General features: G+C 40.7%; 1 long non-coding RNA gene across 1 annotated transcript; it reads left to right on the plus strand.

The window, feature by feature from the left end:
• Positions 1-16: 16 nt before the first annotated feature.
• On the plus strand, positions 17-10,392 carry LOC112476448. Its single transcript, XR_003045110.1, has 4 exons — positions 17-964; positions 4,520-5,432; positions 7,036-7,208; positions 9,738-10,392. It is a non-coding gene; the product is annotated as an uncharacterized LOC112476448 (long non-coding RNA).
• The last annotated feature ends 12,894 nt before the right edge of the window (positions 10,393-23,286 follow it).

Below are 23,286 nucleotides of genomic sequence, written 5' to 3' on the forward strand. Positions count from 1 at the left end.
CGGGGTCCCTGCTCTGACGATGCGGGTCTTCGCAGCCCACCGCACACCTGCGGAGGCCGGGTAGCAAACAGACTTTGATCCCGGGAGCCGAGTCCACGTGGGGCAGGCCTCGCGGCCGCTGTGTGACAGACAGCAACCAGGGAGGAGAGGGAGGGGGAGCCCCTGTGTGCAGGGCCTGGTGTGCGCCCTCCTGTCAGAAGAACCTAGGTTAGGCGAAAGACTCATAAACAAGTGCTGCAAGTAACTTGTGACTCTGCCCAACACCGAGCTGAGGAGTTAGTACTTAAGGGCGGTCCTGCGAGTGGCGTGGACCGAATCTTTGTAAATGTTTCAGTAAAAGCAAATCGCCCCTATCACCACCATCCCCAGGAGCCCTTGTGTAAAGTCAGATATTTCTGTCACTGATTATCTAAGGACAATTTAGGTACAGACGTTAAGCGGGAGAAACCTGGGTTCTGGTCCTTGCTTTCCCACTGGCCAGCTGTGTGAATTCGGGCACGTCAACTAACTTTTCTAGACCTATGTCTTCATCTATAAAGAAGACATGAAGAAATCCTAAGATTCCTTCTGACTCTAAGATTCTAATGCTCTATGAATTAACAAACATTTTATTTATAGACTACAAACAGCGGAACCCTGCGTTGGTTGCTATGGGGGAGGGGAAAGGCAGTAAGAATACAGAAGAATGAAGACTATAGACAAAAATTTTAAGTTACGATAAAATACCCTTAAATTGTGCCAACACTAGTGTAGATTATATATATGCACCTTGCTCTGAGTGGAGATGAGTTAATCTGGGAATGAAGGCTTCTTGTTCCTGGTGGGGGCGCTGGAATCAGAGTAGCCTGAGCTGGATCTCCAAAGGCCTCACCACAGACCTGAATAGGAGGAAGGACCCCGAACTGCTCTGGATTTCTACAAGACAAATGCCATGCTAGCCAGTGCTTCAGGATCTGTATATAAGGTTTGTTTGGAGCTATGTTATTTTGCACTTTTTTTTATATTTCCATTATTTTTATAAAATTTGTTTCACCTGTATGTGATTTGTGTCTCATCTCCCAATCCAGACTAGGTAGGGAGCTGGATCCTCATCTTCTATTTTTGTTCTGCCAGAATAGAAAAGAATGGAGGAAGGTTTCCAAGACATTATAAAGGAAGAATTGATATGATTTGATGATTAATTCGGTAGTAAGAGGGTGAAAGCTAAGGAGGACAATTTAACAAAGACAGTTCCAGTGTTTTTAACCTAACAAGTAAGATATTGCTTTAAACAGATAAGGAAGTTGGGAAAGGGGGTGGGGAGCAAAGAGCTGATTTTAAGGGGAATTAGCCCTTACTGTGCCTGTTCTTAATGTACTGAATTTGAAATGAAGTCTGGATGGCTGGTGGCAGTGCTAAGGAGTGAGGAGAAAGGTTTTGAGATTTCCATAATTTCCTCTCCTTTGGTATGGACAATTGACATTTTTTTGATCATATAGGTAAACACAGCTTCAAACTTCCTGAAGACCAGCCCTTCCTACACAGAAATTCAGGAGCCACTCATGGCTTAAGATATCCTATGGAAATGGCAGGAGGCAGTTAGAAGATCATTTTGCCTCCTCTTGGGAGCTGCTGTGTCCCTTTATTTCAAAAAATAGATTCCTCCAAATGTGAGAATTTAATGCCCAAAGAGGAACCAATGAAGAGATGTAGAAGGCAAGGATGCTCACCAAACATTGGCTAGCAATCCCTCCCCAACTGGGAGATGTTTAGGCCCATGTAAAAACAGGCTCAATTCAGTAGTCACTTATGAGAAACTATTTTGTGCAGACATTTTTTTTTCTCTTGTAAGCCATATCCCAGATAATGTGCTCTATTCTCTCATAACCTGGTGAGTTTGGGGATGGGAAGGGAAAGTCGAAAGTACATTTTCCAGGTTGTAAAAAAGTTATGCACTCCAAAAAGAGAAATATCATTTATGTGGTAGCTAAACATTTCAGTCAAAAAACCTGTTCTTCCCCCTGGCATTGTGTAGAAAAAGGTAATTTGGTGTCTTGGTTCAAATTTTTCCTTTTTCAGCTGGTTGTCCTAGCACAGCCAGGAGTGGGTTAAAATGAAGGGACCATACTACTATTCACCAGCACCCCTCGAGATTGTGGCCCCAGGTTGAGTGAAATGGCTTGGCCTTTTCTTCCTAATTCTTGAGAATTCTCATGGTAATTTGCTTAGTATCCAAAATGACTAAACTCAGCATACTTTAAAGATGAGAGAATAATGCTTCTTTTGGAAAGAGACTGCCAATTTGAGAGAAAGTCAAATGTTTAACACAAACTCTGCAATCTCAGGGTCCTCTAAGTAAAACCTCTCCCAGCTCTCAATGCCAAGTTCCTCCAACCTGGAGCTTCCTGGCTCAAGGAGCTAGCCTGCAGATTATCAGTCCAAACTGTGAATGTAAAGGGATTCTTGTAAAAACTGCTAAACGCAGACATACCTCTGAACCTTGGTTATAAGAAATCGTGAGTGTATGAAGGCATACCATGAAAAGACCTCTGAACACCAGATTGCATTTAATTCTGGCTGACAGTAAATTGCTTCTAATGTTCAATCTTAAAGCACAAATAATGGGGAAATCAGATCTGGTTGTTTTGTTTTAGAAACTACTTAAATAATTATTATAAACTGAAATCTCTAGCAACTGCACGAGAAGAGAGCCAAGGTTTGAATATTGAGCTGCTCCCTGAGGGAACAAGCAGTCAAAGAGTAAACAAGTAACAATGCACTAATAAAACCCAGAAACATCACAAAAGGGCTCAGAGGTATAAGGGGAACCATATGAAAGGGGCAGAGCAGGAAACCCTACAAGGAAGCAAAGGGGAAACAGGAACAGTACAGAGAGCAGAATGTACACTGAGAAGCCAAGGACGATCACTGGGCTTTTGTATTTCTTAGTTAAGCTAAAGAATGGCACGTGAGAGTGAATAGCAAAAGAAAGCTCATTTTTCTTGGAGACTGAAAACTGGATCTAAGTTCTCCAGTCACGCCTGGAAATTAAATCTAGAAATAAAGGCACTGACACCTATAAAGAAAGGCTTATTAATAGCATTTGTGAATTTCTTGGGTGCAATGTTACATAATACTAGAAATTGTTAAAGCCTCAGGTCATCAGTTTTATAGTTTAAACTGACTGCCCATTCTTTCTTTAGCCTTTCTACTCTAGGGGCTGGAGATTGTAATTAAAGTACAAAGGACAGAAGTTTGAAAAAAAATTTTAATTTAAAACCATGTTTCTATAACTGTCTATTATGTTTCTATAACTGTCTATTATATGTCTGTAAAGATGATGCTGACCAGTAGAGCATTTTGGAAGTATCTCACACCTAATGAATTTTAGAAAGTTTAGGGAACTGGTCCTTAAAAGTTACTGTGTGACTTTGAACAAGTTATTAAAGCTCTCTAGGCCTCACTTTTCACATCTTTTTGGTGAGGGTTGTAAGAGATGGTGTCTTAGCTGGACTTGAGATGTGAGTAAAGGAGATGATACTGCCCAGCTGATGCTCTCAGGTGGGCCTTTCAGGCTACCTGGACTTGGGGTTACCCTGAATCCAGGGCTGAGGTCAATTTGCAGATTAAGAAACTGCATTGTTATCATTTCACCGAGGTGGGGGTGGGGAGGGGGACTGATTCACATGGACTTAAAATGGACTAATTTGCTAGTCAGACCACTTTTTCTGTCCAGAGGGGAGAACTACTTGCACATGGTGGGCAGGGCCTCTTAGAAGCAAGGCTATGAGGGGCAGAGAGAAGTAGCCCAGAGGAACTGGATGTTCTGCAGAGGCAGCATTTCTACCCTCTCTCTCCTAGATAGGGAAAATCTCCCGCCTGTCTGCGCATACGCTCTGCCCTCCTGCCCATGAGTTATACTCCATTTTGCTGCCAGAGTGATCTTTTCAAAACTCAGATCTGCTCACTGCAAAATACACATCCTCCACCGCCACAACCATCATATCTGCCATCCTTCAGTAGCCTCCCAGCACTCTGAGAAGAACCAAACTCAAGCGCACAGGACTGTCTGCCCTCCCCTGCCTCTGCCTCATCCCGTCACGCCCCTTAATAGGGCTGACCTTTCTGTCCACCGAGCATCCGCATGCTCCCTCCTGCCAAAAGGCCTGTGCAGGCACTGTTCCTTCCGCCTGCGATGCTCTTCCCTCCCCTGTTCCCCACCTTAGTTCTTATTCATTCTTCAGTTCTCAGCTCAAGGGCCACTTCCTCAGAGAAGTCTTCCCCAACCCCTCTGACCAGGTTAAACTGCTCTACTACAAGTTCTTTCAGCTCTTGCCCTGATCTTTTGTGGCACAGAACAATGATGCAATTTACATTTATCCATATGAGTGTTTGATTAGATCGTAAGCTCCATGTGGGCAAGGGCAGTGTGTGCTTTTGTTCACCATTGTATCCCTAGTCAACCTAGCTCACTATTTGTTGAATGAGTGAATGTTCATTACCTTTCCCAAGCTTAACAATTCATGCATTCATTCAACAGATCCTTCTTGAACACCCACAGTTCCCTATCTATACTGGAATATGAGAATCAGAGGACTCTTCTTCGGGACAAAGTAGAAAACACCGTGACACATTCTTATTTATTAGCTCACCTTTTTCTTTACTTCAAGCGGGCTACCACCTTTTTGCTGTGATATTATCTCACACAAGATGCAATTAACTGGATGAAACTCAGACTCACCCTTGAAATCTGCCATGATAACATTCCAGGTTCTCATACAGTCTTCGAAGTTCTTCCACATCCTTTATTTAAGGTACGTGATGATCCTATGAAGTTCGCAAGGCAGATTCTACAGATTATGGACTGAGACCCCAAGAAATGAAGAAATTGCTCAAGGTTCCATGGCTTGTGTGGCCCTAATTGCACCAGCGACATGTTTTTCTTTAACTTCATATCCAAATTTGAGGGGAACAAACCCATTTTGAAGCTCAAGACCTCACATGTACTACTACTACGAATTCTATAATTCATCTAAGTTCTAGAAGTTTCTGGTTCTATGATTCTCTTATTAATTTGTAATTACTATAAGGACTAAGGGGAGGTGGCCTACTTGTGAGTGACACCTCTTTAACAGGTCACTCCAACATCTGAGTCTCCAGTGGTACGTTCCAAAACTGGGTCCTATTCACACATAACTCTGTAGAATGAATTAATTTTTCTGCCTACCGTTTTTATCCATTTCTTACTTTTAATTTCTTTAACAACCAGGATGCCTTCCAAGGAACTAACGTTAGTGAAAATACTGACCCCTCACCTGGAGTGACTTGTTAAAATGCCGATTCTGATTCAGTAAGGTCTGCAGTGGAGTCTGAGATTCTGCATTTCCAGGAAGCTCCTGAGTGCGGGGGAGGGACAGTATTGGCAGTCCCCAGATCACAATTTGACAACCAAGGTATTAGAAGCTTATTTTTTTAACCCTGGAAGGAGGCTATTACATGGAATTAAGATATTCCTAACAAAAAAAAGTATCCTCAAACTTAAACATGTTTTAATTTTACTTTTTATTTTATAATTATTTTGTAATGAACAATATCACTTCTGTAATTTTAAAATGAAATCAGATATCTTACCCTTGTAGGAAAGCACTCCTTAAAATTAATCAAACTCCAGGTGTGAATAAGCATTTTGGGTTTTGCTTTCACTGTGTCAGAGAAAAATAATTGCTTTACAGCTTTCGGAAACATTTGGTTGCTCTGACTAGCATTAATGGGTTGGGCTGAGGACTCAGAGTATGACCGGGGGTCTCTTGCATTCAAACCTTTCATTATTAAAAAGGAAATGCTTTTCCCATCAGACATTACTGAACAAATCCACACAAAAAGCCTAAAAGACTGAAAATGAATAAGAGGTGTTTAATATTCAGGTTGCACCAGAAACAGCAATAGTCACCAAGAAGTGTAGGTAGGTAGGAGATGAGAATAGAGATGCTGTCCTCTGCTTGTCTGCTGATTGTAGAGGAAGAGAACAAAGATCTGGCTTCGTGGTGGCTGCATCTACAGACCATTCCCATGAGTCCTTGTTATTGACTTTATGCTTTATGTTGGCTTCTAGGCTTATTCCATCATAGGTCAGAGTTGACCATCTCATAATCTCAAGAGAGATATCATTCAGTCCCCAAAGTGCTGTTGTCTGAAAAGTAACCACAATCAAACTATGAACATTGCATTTCCAGATGCTGCTCAGTAGCCTTCAAATTTGAGAACAATGCTTTAATGGAAAAACCAATGTCTGCTAAATTGGAGCAAATGGGGATTGTCTTATTTCTTGACTGCTTCCTGGTATGGAATCTAGGAAGATGGAAGAGCTAAGTCTAATGGAAAAGAGAGTCTGGTTCCACATGTTTGGATGTGCTATTAAGTTTTCCTTTCCATTTCTGTGGCCAGACCCCCAGTCTAGGCCTGCATATCCATCAGAGCAACTATGTGCACACTTCTAATTCGGTCTCCCATTCCCACTATCTTCCAATCCGTTTAACACAGTGCTTTTTGATCAATATTCTCATATGTCAATGCTCACATGATGTCCTTGCTCAAAATCCCCAGTGGCTGCCCATTACCCGCAGAATAAGGCACATTTTATCTAGGTGTTTAAGGCACCCTGCATGTAACCTTAACTCATCTATCCAAACATCTCTCACCCCTTCTTAACACAAGCTCTCCACACAAGCCAAATTACCCTAAGTAATAGTTCCAAGTTACCTAATGGCTCCGTGCCTCCATTTCCTCAAAATGGACCAAAATAATAACTTATCTTATTGGGTTGTTGTGAATTAGATGAGTTAATATATATATGATGCTTAGGACAATGTCTGGTACATGAAAAGGGTTTGTAATAGGTTGAATGGTGGCCTCCCAAATTTATGCCTATGTTTTAATTCCTGGAAACTATAAATATTACTTCAATTGAAAAAAGGGTCCTTCGCAAAGGTAATTAAGAAATTTGAGATGAAAAATATCATCCTGGATTATCTAGGTGGGCCCTAATTCCAATGATAGGTACTAATAGGGGACACACAAGGTGACTAGACAGACAGCAGAAAAGACCATGTGAAGATGGAGATGGAGATTGCCAAGGGATGCCCACAGCCACCGGGAGCTGAAAGAGGCGAGGAGAGGAATCTCTCCCAGCCCTGCCTACACCTGGATTTCAGACTTCTGCCTCCAGAACTGTGAGTGACTAAATTTCTGTCGTTTTAAGTCGCTAAGTTTGTGGTAATTTGTTATGGCAGTCGCAGGACACTAATACAGGGTCCATTACATTTTAGCTATTATTATTATTATTATTTTCCAAATATGCCTTTTCCTTTTCTTCTCAGCATAATTTTTTTTTTTAATCTCACTGTTCTCATTAAGTGTCTAGCACAATGTCTTGCAATTAGAAAGCAGAATAAGTATTTATTGGAAAGAAGGAAGGAAGAAAAGTCTACCCCTACCACTTATTTGGTGCTATACAACCCACAATAGCTTTTCTTAATTGCTCTATTCCATAAACTCTAGCATACAGTGACGAGAATCCTCATTTGGTACTTTTCATCTGTTGCTTTATAGTGTACCTTTGTGTGTCCCTGTCTTCTCAAAACTTCTTGAGGACAGGGATCCTTTCTTTTATCTTTCTGTATCCCCAGGGCTTAACACATAGGAAGTAACTCAAGTCTGTGGCAATAATAGTAATAATCCCATTGTCAAAAGTTGTCCACTAATTTGTTACTCGTTCTAAAGTTTCCCCAGGCCTTGTGTGAATCTTCATCAATGCTAGCAGCTTGATCCTTGTGTCAACTGGCTTTGCCAACTGACACAGAACCTTCTAGTCCCAATATATTTTAAGGAGCGACAAATGGAAGATGACTTTGAACACGCTAATTCTTCTGCTGAGTAGACTTGTATTGAAATAAGTAGGCTATAGGCCCAGGCCTGAAAATCTTTTCCTTATACATACAGAGATATTGGTTTTCCCAATGTTTCTCACAATGAAATTACTCTGATATTTGTTCACTTGTGAGCCCGTTTTCTTTGAGACCCACGTAACTCCTCTCATTCACTGGTGAACACTTAAGCTCCAGGGAATCAGCTCAGGGAATAATCTGATGACAGTTATTCTCGTGGCTCAACACAGATCATTCTTTTTTTTTTCTTTCACTCAGTTCAAGAACTCAGAGATTGATAATTGCTAATGTGATATCAGATTGACTTTAAAAAAAAAAAAGGTTTCGAACTTAGAAAAAGTTTCAAGGAATCCCATATCGCCTTTACCTGGATTCATCTATTATTACCATTTTACCTCATTTGCTTTAACATTGGCACGCTCTCTCTCTCTTCTGAATCATATGAAGAAAAGTTACATACATCAGGATTCTTCACCCCACTTTGTACATTTCCTAAAACTAGGAATATTCTCAACATAAGCACAGCACATTTACCAACTTTATAAATTTACGTTGGTACTGTCCATATCCAATTTTGTCCATTGGTCTTTTACAGCATTGTCCACACTGCCCCTTCCTATACTACATCAAGTCTACGGTCAGGCTTGTATGTAGTTGACCTTGAATCTGGAACATTTCTACCACTTTTCTTTGAATTTTATGGTGTCGACTCCTTTAAAAGAATACAGTTCCCCTGGCCTTAAATAAAATGCAACGTCCTCATATTGCCTTTATCTGATGTTTTGTTTATGCATTCTTGGCCGGAATATTGCAAAATTAACATTTTGTCCTTTTAAGGGTGTCACAGCTGGAGATACACAATATCCATCTGCCTGTTATTGGCAATGTACATTTTCCTCACCCATCAAGGTGCTGCTTCATTCCTGCACTGTGAATTTTTTTTCCTCCCTTGAACTAATAAGCGGTCTCTGCGGAGATACTTTAAGACTGTGCAAATATTTTGCTCATTAACATTCCTCCCTTAGATTTAGCATCCACTGAAGATTCCTGCCTCATCTGATCCCATCTTTACTCTGAAAATTGCCAAATGATGATTTCCAGTTCCAGTAGTCCATCCACATTTACCAGAATTTTGTTTGTTTGATTGATTGATTTCAGTCTCGGTGTTTTATTGATTGATTGCTTGATTGATTGATTTCTCTGTTTAGTATCAGTAAGGGGCTCATGAATCTTATTTTTTCAGTGGTTTGTAATTCATCACTGTGCTTAATTTTGGTGTTGAATTTGTCCCAGATTTAACCAGTGGGAACTCCCGCAAGCTGGCTCCTGTGTCAGATATTTAATGAAGGTTCCTGAATTCTGATTCAAAGATGAAACACAAGGTGTTCATAGTTATTCTATGCACCCTACATAACAGGAGAGCATGTCATACGGTGGTTAAGGGTTTAGAATTGAGATAGATCTGGGGTAGATTCTGGCTTTCCTATATACCAGCGATGTTTCTTGGGTAGATGACTTACTGTCTCTGTGCCTCGGCTTCCTTATGAAATATGGTAATGTTAGAACCTACCTCATAGGGATGTTGTGAGAATTACATGATATCATATATGTAAACTGCTTAGTGGAGTAACTGTCATATCAATACTTAATACATGTGAGCTAGTGCCATCATTTTATTTCTCCATATGACAGCTTGTGCATGGTCTGGGCAGTCTCAATCGCTATTATTTCTCCCTTCTGCTAGCAGCCACCATCGAAAAGTCATATCCCTCTGCCCTTTTCCAATATATTTTAATTAATTGTTGAATATTGTAGGTCTCCAGGGATCCACAGATATCTTAGCCCTGCTTTCCTTTTGTTGAAGACGAGGTGTCTGAGACCCTTCGAGGTTAGATGGCTTGCTTTGGGTCACCCAAGAAGAGTGGAAGAGCTAGGAAGGGTGCCCAATCTTCAACTACACACTCGGCGTGATATATCCTATCTCTACCATGATCAAGAGCAACATTCATTTGGTTTCTTTTCCCAGTCAAGGGTATTATTCAAAGCATCAGTGGGAAGGCATCATTTTCTGTATGACTCATCCTCGTTCCAAGATTAACATGCTCCACTTTCATTCTTTGCCTCCCACTCAGTTTCATATCCAGCGGGGGCCCTGAGAGTCTCTATGTCCTGTCTACTCCCCACCCCTCCGGCTCGCTCCCCTCCCCAGCTGTGCTCTTACCTCCTGGCCCCAGACTGTCCCACCATCCTCAGATTCCAACGGCTACTTTCGCTGGACTCTGGTTTAAGAAAGGCATGTCTTCCTGAAATACCCCTCTGATCTATGTTGAAAATAGAAAAAAGAAATATACTTAAGTTGAAGCAGATGTACAGGAGGAACAAGTGTTTGTCCATATGCTTCGGGCATTCCATTAAGGTCCAAGCATTGCAGCAAAAAGCATGTATTTCTGAACATATATATTTTATTTCAAACTCCTCCTCCAAAAAATAAATAAATAAATAAATGAAGGATTCTTCTGATGTGATGGGATGTTATTGAACAAAATAGAATTGGGAATAAATGTGCTGTTGGCTGTGGCTTGGGGGGATCTTTTTATTGTGCCAAGATTTTAGGTTTTGTGCTATTTTTTGAAACACGCTCTGACCTGTATAATTTGAGCCTGCTTACATCAAAATGCTAGTAAAATACTGAAATATTTACAGATGGAATGATATGATGAGTGGGATTTGCTTCACAATCATTCAGGATATGGTGGAAAGTGGACTGGGGGCAAGGGACGGTGGGGAGAGACAGATAAAGCAGGATTGCTTGTGAATTGATAAAATTTGAAAGAGACTGATGAGTACATGAGGCTTCTGCATCTTTTTATATGATTGAAATGACCTATAATGAAAAGCTTTTAAACACTAGTTTAAATTTTCATAATTTGCTTTTAACTTTTTCCTCTTCTTTGTTTCTTTTTCTTTGTTTTTTTTTTTTTTTTCTCTGCTGCTCCTAAATCTGTCCTTTCTTGAAAGCTGGCTCAGGTTGTGCACCCTTTAATAAAAGCTTTCCAACTACTTTAATCCATGAGAGCACTAACACCTAAATGTGTATTTTCTTGCATTAGCCCGAGTTAGTCTTGTAGTCCCATCAGCCTAGATACTTGTTAAAGGCAGAGAGACTAAATCTTATACTTTGGGGTAAAGCTGGACTCAGTCATTGCTTCCTAATTGATGGACATGGTTGTTGGTAAATTGATAAAAAGTGTTCTGAAAAGAGACAATATACTGAACAGGTTATAGATTTGTCATATTTTTTTTCTTTAAAGCTCTTCTGCATAGAGTTTGCAATCTCTCATTTTACCTGTAGGGAGAAGTGGCTTAAGAGATATCCTATCCCAGTCGAAGCATTTCATGTTAGGTAGCGATTCAAGAGCAATTAATGCAAATGACAGTGGATAGTTTACCCTCAAAGGTGACTTACTGAAATAAAATCCTAAACATGGGAATAATCTGAGAACTCTGCATCTCTTCCATTGCACAGTCTAATTGAAGGAGGCAGTAGTAGGGTGGGAAAATGTCAAAAAGAAAATGTCAGTTGTTAGCTTTCAAAATTTTGCCCGAGGAGCCATATAAGAACCATCTCATTTTAGGCTTGTCTATGCTGGTTTAATGCAGGTTGAGAGCCAAATTCAAGGGGAATCTCATTAAGCTGCAGTTTGCTTATGAGTTTCTTCATATACACTGGTCTTTCAAGATGCTTAGAACTAGTGTCTTTTTCAGACCACGGGAAGAGCCCCTGCAAAGTTGGAAAGAGTCTAAGAAAAGTTTCTCCTCTTTCTTTCTTCTCTCACTGGGGAGCACAGGGGAGTCATCCCTGTCATGAGACTTCTCCCATCTCTAAGTCCTCTTGGAAAGGAGACACCACAGCCCCCCTTGAGATCAGATTTAACTTCAGTAATAGCCCTCGGAATCAGAAAAATCTCTTCCATCAGCCAAGTTCCGATGGTCATGGATACTGCTGCTTCATAATTTCTGTGCAGATGTACCTCATTTTTCATTGCTTTCCACTTTATTGAACTTTGCAGATATTGTGCTTTCCACAAATTGAAGGTTTGTGACAATCTTGCATTGAGCAAGTCTATCGGTGCCATTTTTCCAACAGGCTCAGATGATGGTTAACATTTTTTTATTAATAAAGTATTTTCTCATTAAGATATGTACTTTTTTCGACATAATGCTATATATTCTTAATAGACTGTAGTATAGTGAAAAAATAACCTTTACATGAACCGGGTAACCAAAAAACTCCTGTGACTTGCTTTATTGCGATACTAGCTTTATTTATCAGTGATCTGGAACCAACCCTGTAATATCTCCAAGGTATGCCTGTATTTGCATTCCATTGATTTGCCTCTCAGTCTTCTCCAAGGAAAGTAGTCCCTGGAGATGATGGATCAGGGAAGTACAATTGTCTGGCATCGAGGGAGGGCAGAAAAAGCCAAAAGTACAGAACAGTCTGCCTTTTTCTGCTAAAGTTCCCCACAGAGCATCTCCAAGATGGTCTTTTAAGACTTCCCTGGCATCAACTCTTTGATAGAACAAGTGAGGCCTCACAATACAGAAACACTGTTCTCTCCATTAAGCACTGATTGGGAAGGTAGAAAGAGTAACAGCAAGAGTGTGTTTGCTTAGAGTTAAGGAAGAACTGTAGGGAAGTGCAAACTTGAACCAAGAGGAGGCCTTATGAAGCCTTTGCCCCCAGATAATTATCAGTTTTGGACGGTTTCACTGTTCACCTGAAGCCAAGCAAGTGGACCAAATGACCTCTTGAAATCCCTTTCAGCTACAGTGTCCTCTGATTCTAGAAACCCAGCAAGTTTCCCTTTTGTTCTGGTTGTACTCTGAACTCCAGGCGAGTCACCTTGGCTGGGCTTTCATCACTCACTTTGAACTGTAAAACACAGGTGGTTGTAATGGGTGACAGTTCAGTGTCTAGGTAGCTGTATGACTTACCACTGCCAGATTTCTGCTAAATAATGTGGCTCTTTTGAGATAGGTGATAATGGTGTATGGCTAAGCTCCTACAGATAGACCCAGTATAGAGGCGAGACAGAAGTTTTCCAGAGTGTTGAAGGATATTTTCCTCCAGGAGGAATGCATTTTCGTGTTCTTTTAGGTGTGCTGTCAATAAGAGACCTTCTTTCCCCCCAGGGGAGTTCTGAGGCAGCTTACATTCCTTTTCCCCAACACCCCGAAGTATTTTCTAACTACAGCATAAATTAAACTTCAGCACTATATGGAGGGTATACTATCTCTCAACAAACACTGACTTCTTGACTGATGTGAAGTGTGTCTCTTTCATTCAGTGAAAATGCCCACTTTCAAATTCGGGAGCTTTGGGAGAAAGGATTAGGGAAGGGCAGTAGCAGAGAGGCCCCTCTGGGAAGTTGTAGCGTAAACGATGAGTTCTTCAAGAAAGGCTTTGTGCTGACCATGACGCTGAGAGCCAGCTTTTGTAAACAGGTGACCACAACCACAAACCACAGGGCATTAGGAGTGCATGTACAGGAAACAGGGGGAGACACGTGTCACACATTTCCCTATCTCATCTACTACAGTGGAATACGAAAGGCTGTGGCCCTGTCTTTGAAAACGAAAGTCAGATATGTCTAAACAGCTGTTACCCAAATGTTTGTTTGGCAGTGGCATAAATCACTGAACAGCGCTCCCAAGCACACATTGGAACCTCACTCCATTCTTCAAGGTGAGCACGTGGGCAGTTGAGGATAACTAGGCAGTTTGGTAAGAATACCTGTTTCTTTACACTTCTACTTGTAAAAAAGGACACTGGATCAGAGTCAGGAGACCCGGGCGCCAATCCTGGCTCTTTGACAAATGATCACTGTTAACTTAGACATATTGCTTTCTCCCTCTGGGTCTCAGTTCCCCATATCTGAATTCAAAAATTACTTCGGGGTTATTCAGATGTCAGGCCCCCTTCCAGACCCATAGCATCAGTGTCTCCTCGGGTGGGAACTGGACAAGTGAAGTTTGCGAAAGCTCCCAAGGAGATTCTTGTGTGCGTACTGAAAGAACCACTGGATTAAGAGGTTGCTAAATTCTATGATTCTCCAAGATTGAGAGGGAAGAAAAAAATTAGTAGGCAGCTCTGTAAAGGCAACAGTTTATCACTCAGCCCAGCTCAGGTCACTCAATCTCAAAGTGTGGCTGGCTGGGGGCTGACTGCTCGATTGTGCTTCTCCGGGTGGTGGTTGGGCTTGGTTTTGAAAGTTTATATTGTATAATGAAAATGCCAGTGTTCTCAAGCTTTGCATACATTAATAAATAATTAAGATAATTCTATAATTACCAGACATGACTTCATTGGTTACCATTATTCTAATGGAATCTGCTGAGGATGCTTATTTTCCCCTTCTGGAGATGTGATCTACAACCTCAAAAATTCTCTAAGAGGGCCTCTGAGAGAACCATCTGGCTGAGCTAGAGATGTTAAGAGCGTTACGCTCACGACTCTTTTCTCATTCTGAGTGCTTTCCCTGGAAGGTTTATATACATCTGTGGGTTGAGAATGGTGGCGAGAGTAAGGTAACATTTGGCCAGGGAGCCCAGGGAGGCCTCTGGCCAGCAGCCCCCTTCTTCATGCTCAGAGGACAGTGGCGACAACAAAGGCTGTAACTCTCAGACATCAGCCTTAACCTCTAATGTGGAGCGTAAGGTCTAGGCTGGATGGACCCCGTGCAGAACCCCTTTGACTTAGGAATGAGGCAGCTTTTTTTTCCCCTTTATCCTTTTTCTATAAGTTCCCCTCCGAGTCCTGGATCTCACTCTGTCCTGTGGAGAGGAAAGTCCATGCAGCAAGAAGAGAGCACAAGAAGCAGGGCAGCAGAGCAAAGGGCATTTGTATCATTACTGGGAACAGAGCCAGTCCAGACAGCCCACCCCAGGATTCCTAGGCGGGGGCAGCAGCAGCCTTTTTGACTTGACAGACAAATGCAGGTATCCAAAGAAAGAATGCTAGAGTGAGCCAAAGGGAAGGCAGATGCTACTTCTCCAGCAAAATCCAGAAAGCTCCTAGGAAGAGAATCTTGATCGCTCTTTGATGTTGAGTTTCCACCAAACGTACCTTTCCTGTTAAGTGTGTCTTTCTCTCTTGTATTCCTAGGATTAATGTAGTTGCTGACATATAGTGGGTCCTATGGGTTTCTTATAGACTGAATGTCTGTGTCTCTCCCAAAATTCACATGTTAAAGCCTTAACCCTCTCCATGTTGATTCTTGGAGATGGAGCCTTTGGGAGTTCATTAGGGTTCGATGAGGTCATGAGGGTTAGGCTTTTATGATGGGATTAGTACCTTTGTAAGAAGAGACACCAGAGAGCTTGCTTTCTGTCTCAGCATGCACTAAGAGGAGGTCACATGAACATACAGCAAAATGGCGGCCACCTACAAGCCAAGAGAATAGGCCTCAGAATGAAACCTATCTTGCCAACACCTTGATCTTGGACTTTCAGTCTCCAGAATTGTGAGAAATAAATGTCTGTTATTTAAGCCATTAAGTCTGTGGTATTTTGTTATGGCAGCCTGAACTAAGACAGTGCTCGACACATTTTAATTGAATGACTGGAAGACTGAACCAATGAAAATATTTTGCTTCCCATGGAAATATACTAGGGTGTGTATAATACCACATCCCAAAAGATGCTCAGTTCAAACATACGTAAGCAAAAACAATTTATTGGTTCATGTTACTGAAAAGTCCAGGATTTAATCTTTGGCCACAGCCCGATTGAAAGGCACCAATGCTGACTTCAGGGAAGTTTATCTCTCCATCTCTCTTCTCTGCTTTGTTCTGTGTTGACTTCATACTCAGCAACATTTCTCCAAGCTTATCTTTGACCAGCTTAGCAACTCAAGTTGAAAGACAATGTTGTTTTCCCAGTAGCTGCAGCAAAAGTCCTGCGGTTGATTCTCATTGGACCATCGTGGGACATGTGCACCTACTAAATGAGCTTATGGCCAGAGACATGGGAAGTGTAGATGGGTTATATGCCTTAAAGGAAACTTATGGCCCCAGGAGAGAGAAGGATGGTTCCCCAAAGGCAAACCAGGACCCCTTACCTGAAGGAAGAGACTAGATACTGCTCAGGCAAATAAAACACAGAAACAGCAGTTGTCCAACACAAATAGTATATGACTTTCATGGATTAATATGAACAACAAAACTATAAATTAAGATTTTGTTTATATATATAGCTATTAAAGTTAATTTTGAAGTTAATTATTTTGCTTTAGTTGAAATAATTGGAAATAAGTAAAAATATGCTTGAATTTCAGTCAGTATGCGTGAATTTCATATTAAAGCCTTCTCCAATAAAATGTTTTTAAAAATAACTTTATTTTATTCTGGTTATATAAGTAATATTTACTCATAAAAAATTTTCAGAAAACACAGCTAAGTTTGAGAAAGACAATAGCCATCCCTTATAATCCTAAAAAATACTAACTACTAACATTTTTTCTATAATCATCGCAACTGTTTTTCTATTTTATATATTATGTATTGTGCAATCTATGTTACAGAATGTATTTTAAGGAATATATTTGAATGCTGGACATTGTTTCTTGTTTATAAATATATGAATTGTTTTTAATAATTGCATAGTATGACAATTATTGAATATTAAGATCGTTTCTAGTTTTTCACTATTGTATACAATACTCTCATTGTCAGCCTTGACCATATAGCTTTACATACTTGTGAGATTATTTCTTTATGATCATTTCCTAGAAGTGAACTTGCTGTGACAAAAAGTACAGGTAATTTGAATTATGGTGCATATAAAAACTGGCTGTTTATGTCTTTTGCCCATTTTTCTATTTTCCTGTTGTTTTCTAAAAGTTCTTTTATATTAGGGATATAATTTTAAGTTGAGTTCCTCAGAAGCAGACTCTTAGACAGATTCCCATGTAGAAGTTTATTGGAGGAGTGCCTTTGGAATCAACACCTAAGGGAGGATGAGAACAGCAAGATACGGCAGAAGGCCTCACTCAGCTGACCCATGAGGAGCTTGGGAGCTGGGATGGTCCTTCACAGTTCTGCAGTGAGGCAAGAGAGCCAAGCCTTTATACCCCTTTATTGACCAGTCATTAGATGAGAGCTGCCCCCATGGAGCGGGGATGACTTCAGCTGTGGACAGTTGCAGGAGAAAAACCTCACTGTGACAACAACAGTCTTTACAGCTGAGAGATTAATACCCCAGTACTGAAGATGGGCTCTGGGCAGCACACTTCAGCATCCACTGCAGATATCTTTGACTATCATATGTGTGTGGATATTTTTCCCACTTTGTCCTTTGTCTGTTGACTTGTAAAGAGTCACTCTTTGTTTATTTTACTGAGTTTTTAAAATGTTTTCTATAGTCAAATGAACTATTTTTTTATGATTTCTGACTTTTATATCATCCTTAAAAAGTCCTTCCCCACTCCAAGATTATTTTAAAATCTGTATTTTCCACTGGTATTCTCATTTATGTTCCCATTTAAATCTTTAATCCTTCTGGAATTTATTTTGATTTAAGGTATGAAGAAGGTATCTTTTTTAATGGTAAGGACCAGTCTTCCTAGCACCATTTATTAAATAATGTATCTTTTCCTGTGAATTTGAAACGACATCTTTAGCAAAACTAACTATTTAAACTTCCTTCCATTTCTAGCTCTCTCCATGTTCTGTTGGTCTGTCTATGCCTGTACTCTATGCCAGTGTATCACTGGTTTATTTTATTATTTAGTTTATGTACAGTAAAAATCATTCTTTGGAGTGTATAGTTCTGAGTTTTGCACAATGCATAGAGTTGTGTAAGACAGAGAACAGTTCTATATTTTCCCAAATTCCCTCATGCTGCCTTTTTCAGTCAAACTCCGTTCTCCTTTAACTCCTGGCAACCACTAATCTGTTTTCTGTTTTGCCTTTTCCGGAATGTTATATAAATGGAATTACATAGAGTGTCATCTTTTACGTTGGCTTCTTTCACTCAGCATAATGTCCTTAAGATCCACCCAAGTCATCACATGTGTCAGTAGTTCCTTCCTTTTTACTGAGGGACATTTGAGTTGTTTCCAGCTTCTGGTGACGATGAATAAAGCTGCTGCAAATATTCGATTTTCGTATGAATGTGGGTCTCCATTTCACTTGGATAAATACCTAGGAGTGGGATTTCTGGGTCATACTCTTAATTACCATATATGTATCTGAATATTTGTAATGGGCATTCATGTATGGAAGGGAAAGCGGCTGCCTCATTACCTTATTACTCTTGTTCTTTTTCTTCTCCCTCCTTCTCCTTTTTATCTCTTTAGGATATCAGCTAGATTTGCATTAAATTTGTTGATTGATTTGTGTAGAAAGCCCCCTATATGAAGTCATGATACCTCTTATAAGGCAATAAATTCCTAAAACTAAACAACAAGTAGCCTCAATATCAGATAAACAGCAATTTTGCTCATCGTTCCTCTGTTACAGATAAGAGCAAGTACCTTTAGCCTTGATTTATGTAATACCAAGTCATTTCTTTAGTACACAAGGCATCAAGATCCAGATGGGTCTTTGAATCAGGTGAGCACACCTGCATGAAACCTTTGGGCAGAGGGCCCTGGTGTGAGGTCACCAGAAAAACAGAAGTGATCCTGGGGACAACCACTAATTGCTCTCAAGGATAGTCCAGCCTCTTTAAAATTTCCTTTCTAACACATCGTTCAGTGTAAATCATGGGGACAATGGATCCCATTAGGACACTGGAATTTCCAGGTTGGAAAAGTCTTAGAGAACTCCCCAGGTCCCTTGCTTGGAGACAAGATCACACTTCAGGCAGGAGGAATAACACTCCCCAATTTCATTCAATAATAGTTACTTTCAGTATGTATCAATCTTCACCATCTGTGAGTCTAACAACAACTCTTGTTATACTCTTTAAACACATTTCCTCCTAGCCTTTCCTTAAAATGACACAGGCAAACTCTTGCAAAACTAGAACTACTTGTTCAAAGCCAGCCCTGAGTAGGGTGCTTCATCAGGGTAGGCGATTCAATTATGTTTATCCACTTAGGCACACTGAGTCTCAGCCACCTCAGGGACTTCCTTTTAATTTGTTTGTCTCCATTTGTTAATTGGATATACTAAGTGAAATGAGGTGTCTCTTATGGAAGTGCCTGCAAAGAGGAAGTCACTGCAAATTCACCAATGTGGCATTCTCCATGATATACCAATAGTAAAAGGATACAGAGAAGAATCTACACTTCCTGTCTGCTCATTTTACACTGGGGAAAGCTGCTCTGGGCCCTATGTCAGGAAAGGACCGGTTTCTTCTGAGGGCTCACAAGACGCTCTGGCTTCCCAGCTTTTTGATTCTTCCGATGGTTTTTGACCTATAGCAATGATCAATCCCCAGCATGGGTTTGAAGTAGGACATGTATTCAGTCCCCTATGCTTTCATTCTAACTTTGAGATGACTTAAGCAGCTACTTTGTGTTGGAAAAAAGACAGTCCTTGACGTCCCCATTATTTACGACGGCTTGGAAACTACAGTTGGGTGATGATGAATAAAGGCACTGAAGTCAAGCCAGGGACGGATCCAGCTTTTGTGGGGACTGCTGCCAACACCATTCTGGGTATCTTTAAGAAGAAGAACATAAAATTACAAACACAAAATTAGGCATAGGGCCTTGCAATGGGGCATGTAAGTGAAGGGCCCCCAAACCTCAGTTTGTTAGTTTCTCAGAAGACCCCCTTCTGAGCCAGGCATATTTAGGTTTAAACCTCAACTATGTAATCTTGGCCAAGTGACTGAAGGGCTCTCTGCTCAGTGTCCTCATCTGAAAAACGAGAAAAATGGTACAATGATAAAATAGACTTCATAGTGTTGGGAGGGCTCCAAAGATGAGGACATCAAGCATTTAGCCCAGTATCTGACCCATGGCAGTTGCACAGTAAATGTTAGCTACTATGAGGAGTGTAATTATCATTGTGAGCTTTCATCCAGTAGGACTGCATAACCACAAAACCTAGCTTCTTGAGCAGAATTTAGTTAAGAGAAAGAGAATGAAGTCCAAGTTCACACATTCTTGCTGATACAGCTTGTGTATGGTATATATGAGGTGTGACCATGAAGCCCGTGCTATAACCACACCACATACAGTGGATGGCAGGCATTACATGTCTCTGCTCTGAGAGCTGATTCATTCTGAGGTCACAAAGCATTTATCTTCAAAAACAGCATATTAATATCCCATTGGGTAATTAAACTAGACCTGTCTAGTTTGCTTTCCTTGAGTGAAATACGTTCATTCAGCATAAATGAGAAGGATACATATAAACTAGTCTTTTTTTTTTCAGTGTGTGAGGAATGGGTGGGTGATAATAAAATAAGAAAGGCCATTTGGAAACTATCATATTACATCCTTTGTATTTGCACAGCACATTCGTCTAATTTTGATGCCATGATGTCCCTGCAAAGTAGGTAAATACGTATTTCTACATTGCCAGCTTACGGGTTTTTAACTCAGCATTCTAACTACATTTTCTTTCTTTCTTTCTTTCTTTCTTTCTTTTTTTTTTTTTTTGAGGCCCAAAACTTCTCCCCCCCACCCCCCTAAAAAAAAGACTTAAATATCCTCTATCGCATAGCTTGTCATGAACATCATCAGCCCGAAGAGTCAAGTTCTCACCAATGTTTCCCCCTTCAGAGCAGTTGGAAAATATATTGATAAACAAGTTACCAGAGCAGATCATTGCTACTTCTTCCCTTTGAAATTTCCTTTTTGAAACCTTAGTGGATTCTGAAGCCTGCGATATCTGAAGTCTGATGACCAAATATGATTCTGCTTCAGTTAACTAGGATCGGTGGTAGCTCCAAGGGTTGGTTGGGAGGAGATGATGACTTAATTATCCCATAATTCCCAGTAGCCACCTCTGGCCATGCCAAATAGCCATACAATCTGAGCAGACACATCGTGCTTGCTGTGTAAACATGATTTCAAGACAAGCTTCCAGCCTCCCATTTCAACAGATTGCTCATGTTTACACCCCTCCTGTGTAGAAACTCTGACTAGCAAAGCACACTAGAATGTTCTGGTAATAGAAGTTAATTGAATTATCTAAAGGTTAACCAGAAAAGCTTATTTGTAGTAGAAAACCATTCTTAAGATGTATTGATTCAGTTCTTGCCTTAGTAAATAGAATGACTTTAATGTAAACTTTCATGGAACAGGGCCAAGTCTGACAGTCCAACCCAATGGCTGGTACAGAAGAGGCATTCAATAAATGTTCGATAATATAATTAACTAATATGGTAGGCTGTGGAACAGAAACAGTGTTTAACTAGTTCACCAATTTTTTCTAGTCTTGTCTTTATGTAACTGACATGCAGCATAAATTACTTAAAATAATAAACATACATGATTTTTTAAAAGTCTCATTGCTTGGACTCTATCAGCTTTCAGAAAATTTATTATTGTGTAGGTCCATGTAAAGTCATCATTTTTTTGGAAGAAATATTGTTTTGTAGAAGTGTTTATATCCAAGTAACCTCAAAAGATGGCTTAAAAAAAAAGACATCAGGTGCTAAAAAAAAAGAAAAAAGATATGCATTAGAAAAAGAAATGGGTGCTATGTCTAATTCACCCTTTTATCAAGTATTTCTTGAGCATCTGCTGTGTGCCAGTCTCTGAGGATTCATTGCTGAGCAGAACAAACATGGCCTCTGCCCCACAGAGCTACAAATGAACGTAATATAAACATAATTACAACTTGAAATTAGATTCCAATAGGGACACAAGTCGGGGGGTGGCTAATTTAGTGTAGGAGGATTGGAAAGTTCTCTTTAAGGAATGACATTTAAGTGAGACTTGATGTAAGAACAGGAATTAGTTAGGCAAATATTGTGGAGACTATTACCCACAGAGGGATCAGAGTATGAACTCATGAGGGAGAAAGAAACCTAATATATACATTCTGGAAACTTTGCAAAGCACAGAGAACAAGAGCAAGGTGAAGCAGGGCCAGCTCATGCAGGCCTCGCGGGCCACGTGAGGGGCTGTTCATTGCCTCTGACATTTCCATTTCCCTTTCTTCCTCCGCAGCAGAACCTTGAGCATGTTCCCTGTAGCCTCAGGTGGAGCCACCCTCCTCTACATTGCCCTGTGCTGCTTCAGGGGACAATGATCCCACCCCCAGCTTAAGGAGTGGCTCCTGATTGCTCTAAGCCAACCGATAAATAGCATTTCTTTGGTGGGTCTTCCTGGGCCAGGAGTGTGCACATGACCTAAAGTGGCCCAATCAGATTGCAGAGAGAAGCTTAGATTCCATGGCTGGGAAAATGGCTCACTGTCTCTCTTCCATCATTCCAGTTACTCAGCCAAGAGAGGAGTCCACCCTTAGATGAAGCTAGTGCTGAGTGCGGTGGGGCAGAGAAGAGGACAGAGCCTGGGTCTAAGTAATAATATTTTTGAGAGCTGCCGAATTAACCAACCCCAGAGCCTGCCAGAACTCACCCATGTTTCTGTGTTGGTTAAGATCCTTGAATTTTCTCTTCCTTTACATTCTTTGGACTCTACCATCTTAGCTCCTTCAACTCTCTGGTAAATTCCTTTATCTCTTTGCCGGGTCCTCTTACACCTTCTAACCTCTAAATGGGTTTCTTCTGCAAGGTTCCTCTGAACTTCCCTCCACCCTTTCTCCCAGGGAGCTCTCGCCCACTCCCCTGGCTTCCTTCTATACTAAGGGTCTGCTCACCAAGCTCATTCAGTCACCTGCATTTCCTTATGCATCTCCTCCAAACGATGATCCAGCTTGGATACCTCCAGGAAACTCACTGGTAATGCAGGTAAGTTCCAAATTAATGTACAGTTGACCCTTGAACAACAAGGTTTGAACTGCACGGGTGAACTTATATGCAGATTTTTTCCCCCCATAAATATACAGTTGTCCCTCCGTATCCCATCCCATAGATGGTTTTGCATGCATGAATTCAACCAACTGAGGATCGAAAACAGTATTTTCCATCCACGGTTTAGAATCACAGATGCAAATGCCAACCGTATGCATCATTCTAGGCCATTTCATATGAGGGACTTGAGCATTCAGGAATTTTGATATCCACGGGAATCCTATAACCAGTGCCTCCTGGATACCAAGAGACAACTGCAGTTAAGTTTGGAGAGAGTCAGAAGTTATTTGCGATTTCCAGCTGCGTAGAGTTTTGTATCCCTAAACGCCTGCGTTGTTCCAGAGTCCATTGTAGCTTTTCTTTAGCATCAGCAGCTATTCCCAATTTCCCAAATTCAGAAATAGTTACATAAGTTGTATAT

This window comes from Pteropus alecto, unplaced genomic scaffold (genome assembly GCF_000325575.1).
Source record: "Pteropus alecto unplaced genomic scaffold, ASM32557v1 scaffold101, whole genome shotgun sequence".
Taxonomy (NCBI): domain Eukaryota; kingdom Metazoa; phylum Chordata; class Mammalia; order Chiroptera; family Pteropodidae; genus Pteropus; species Pteropus alecto.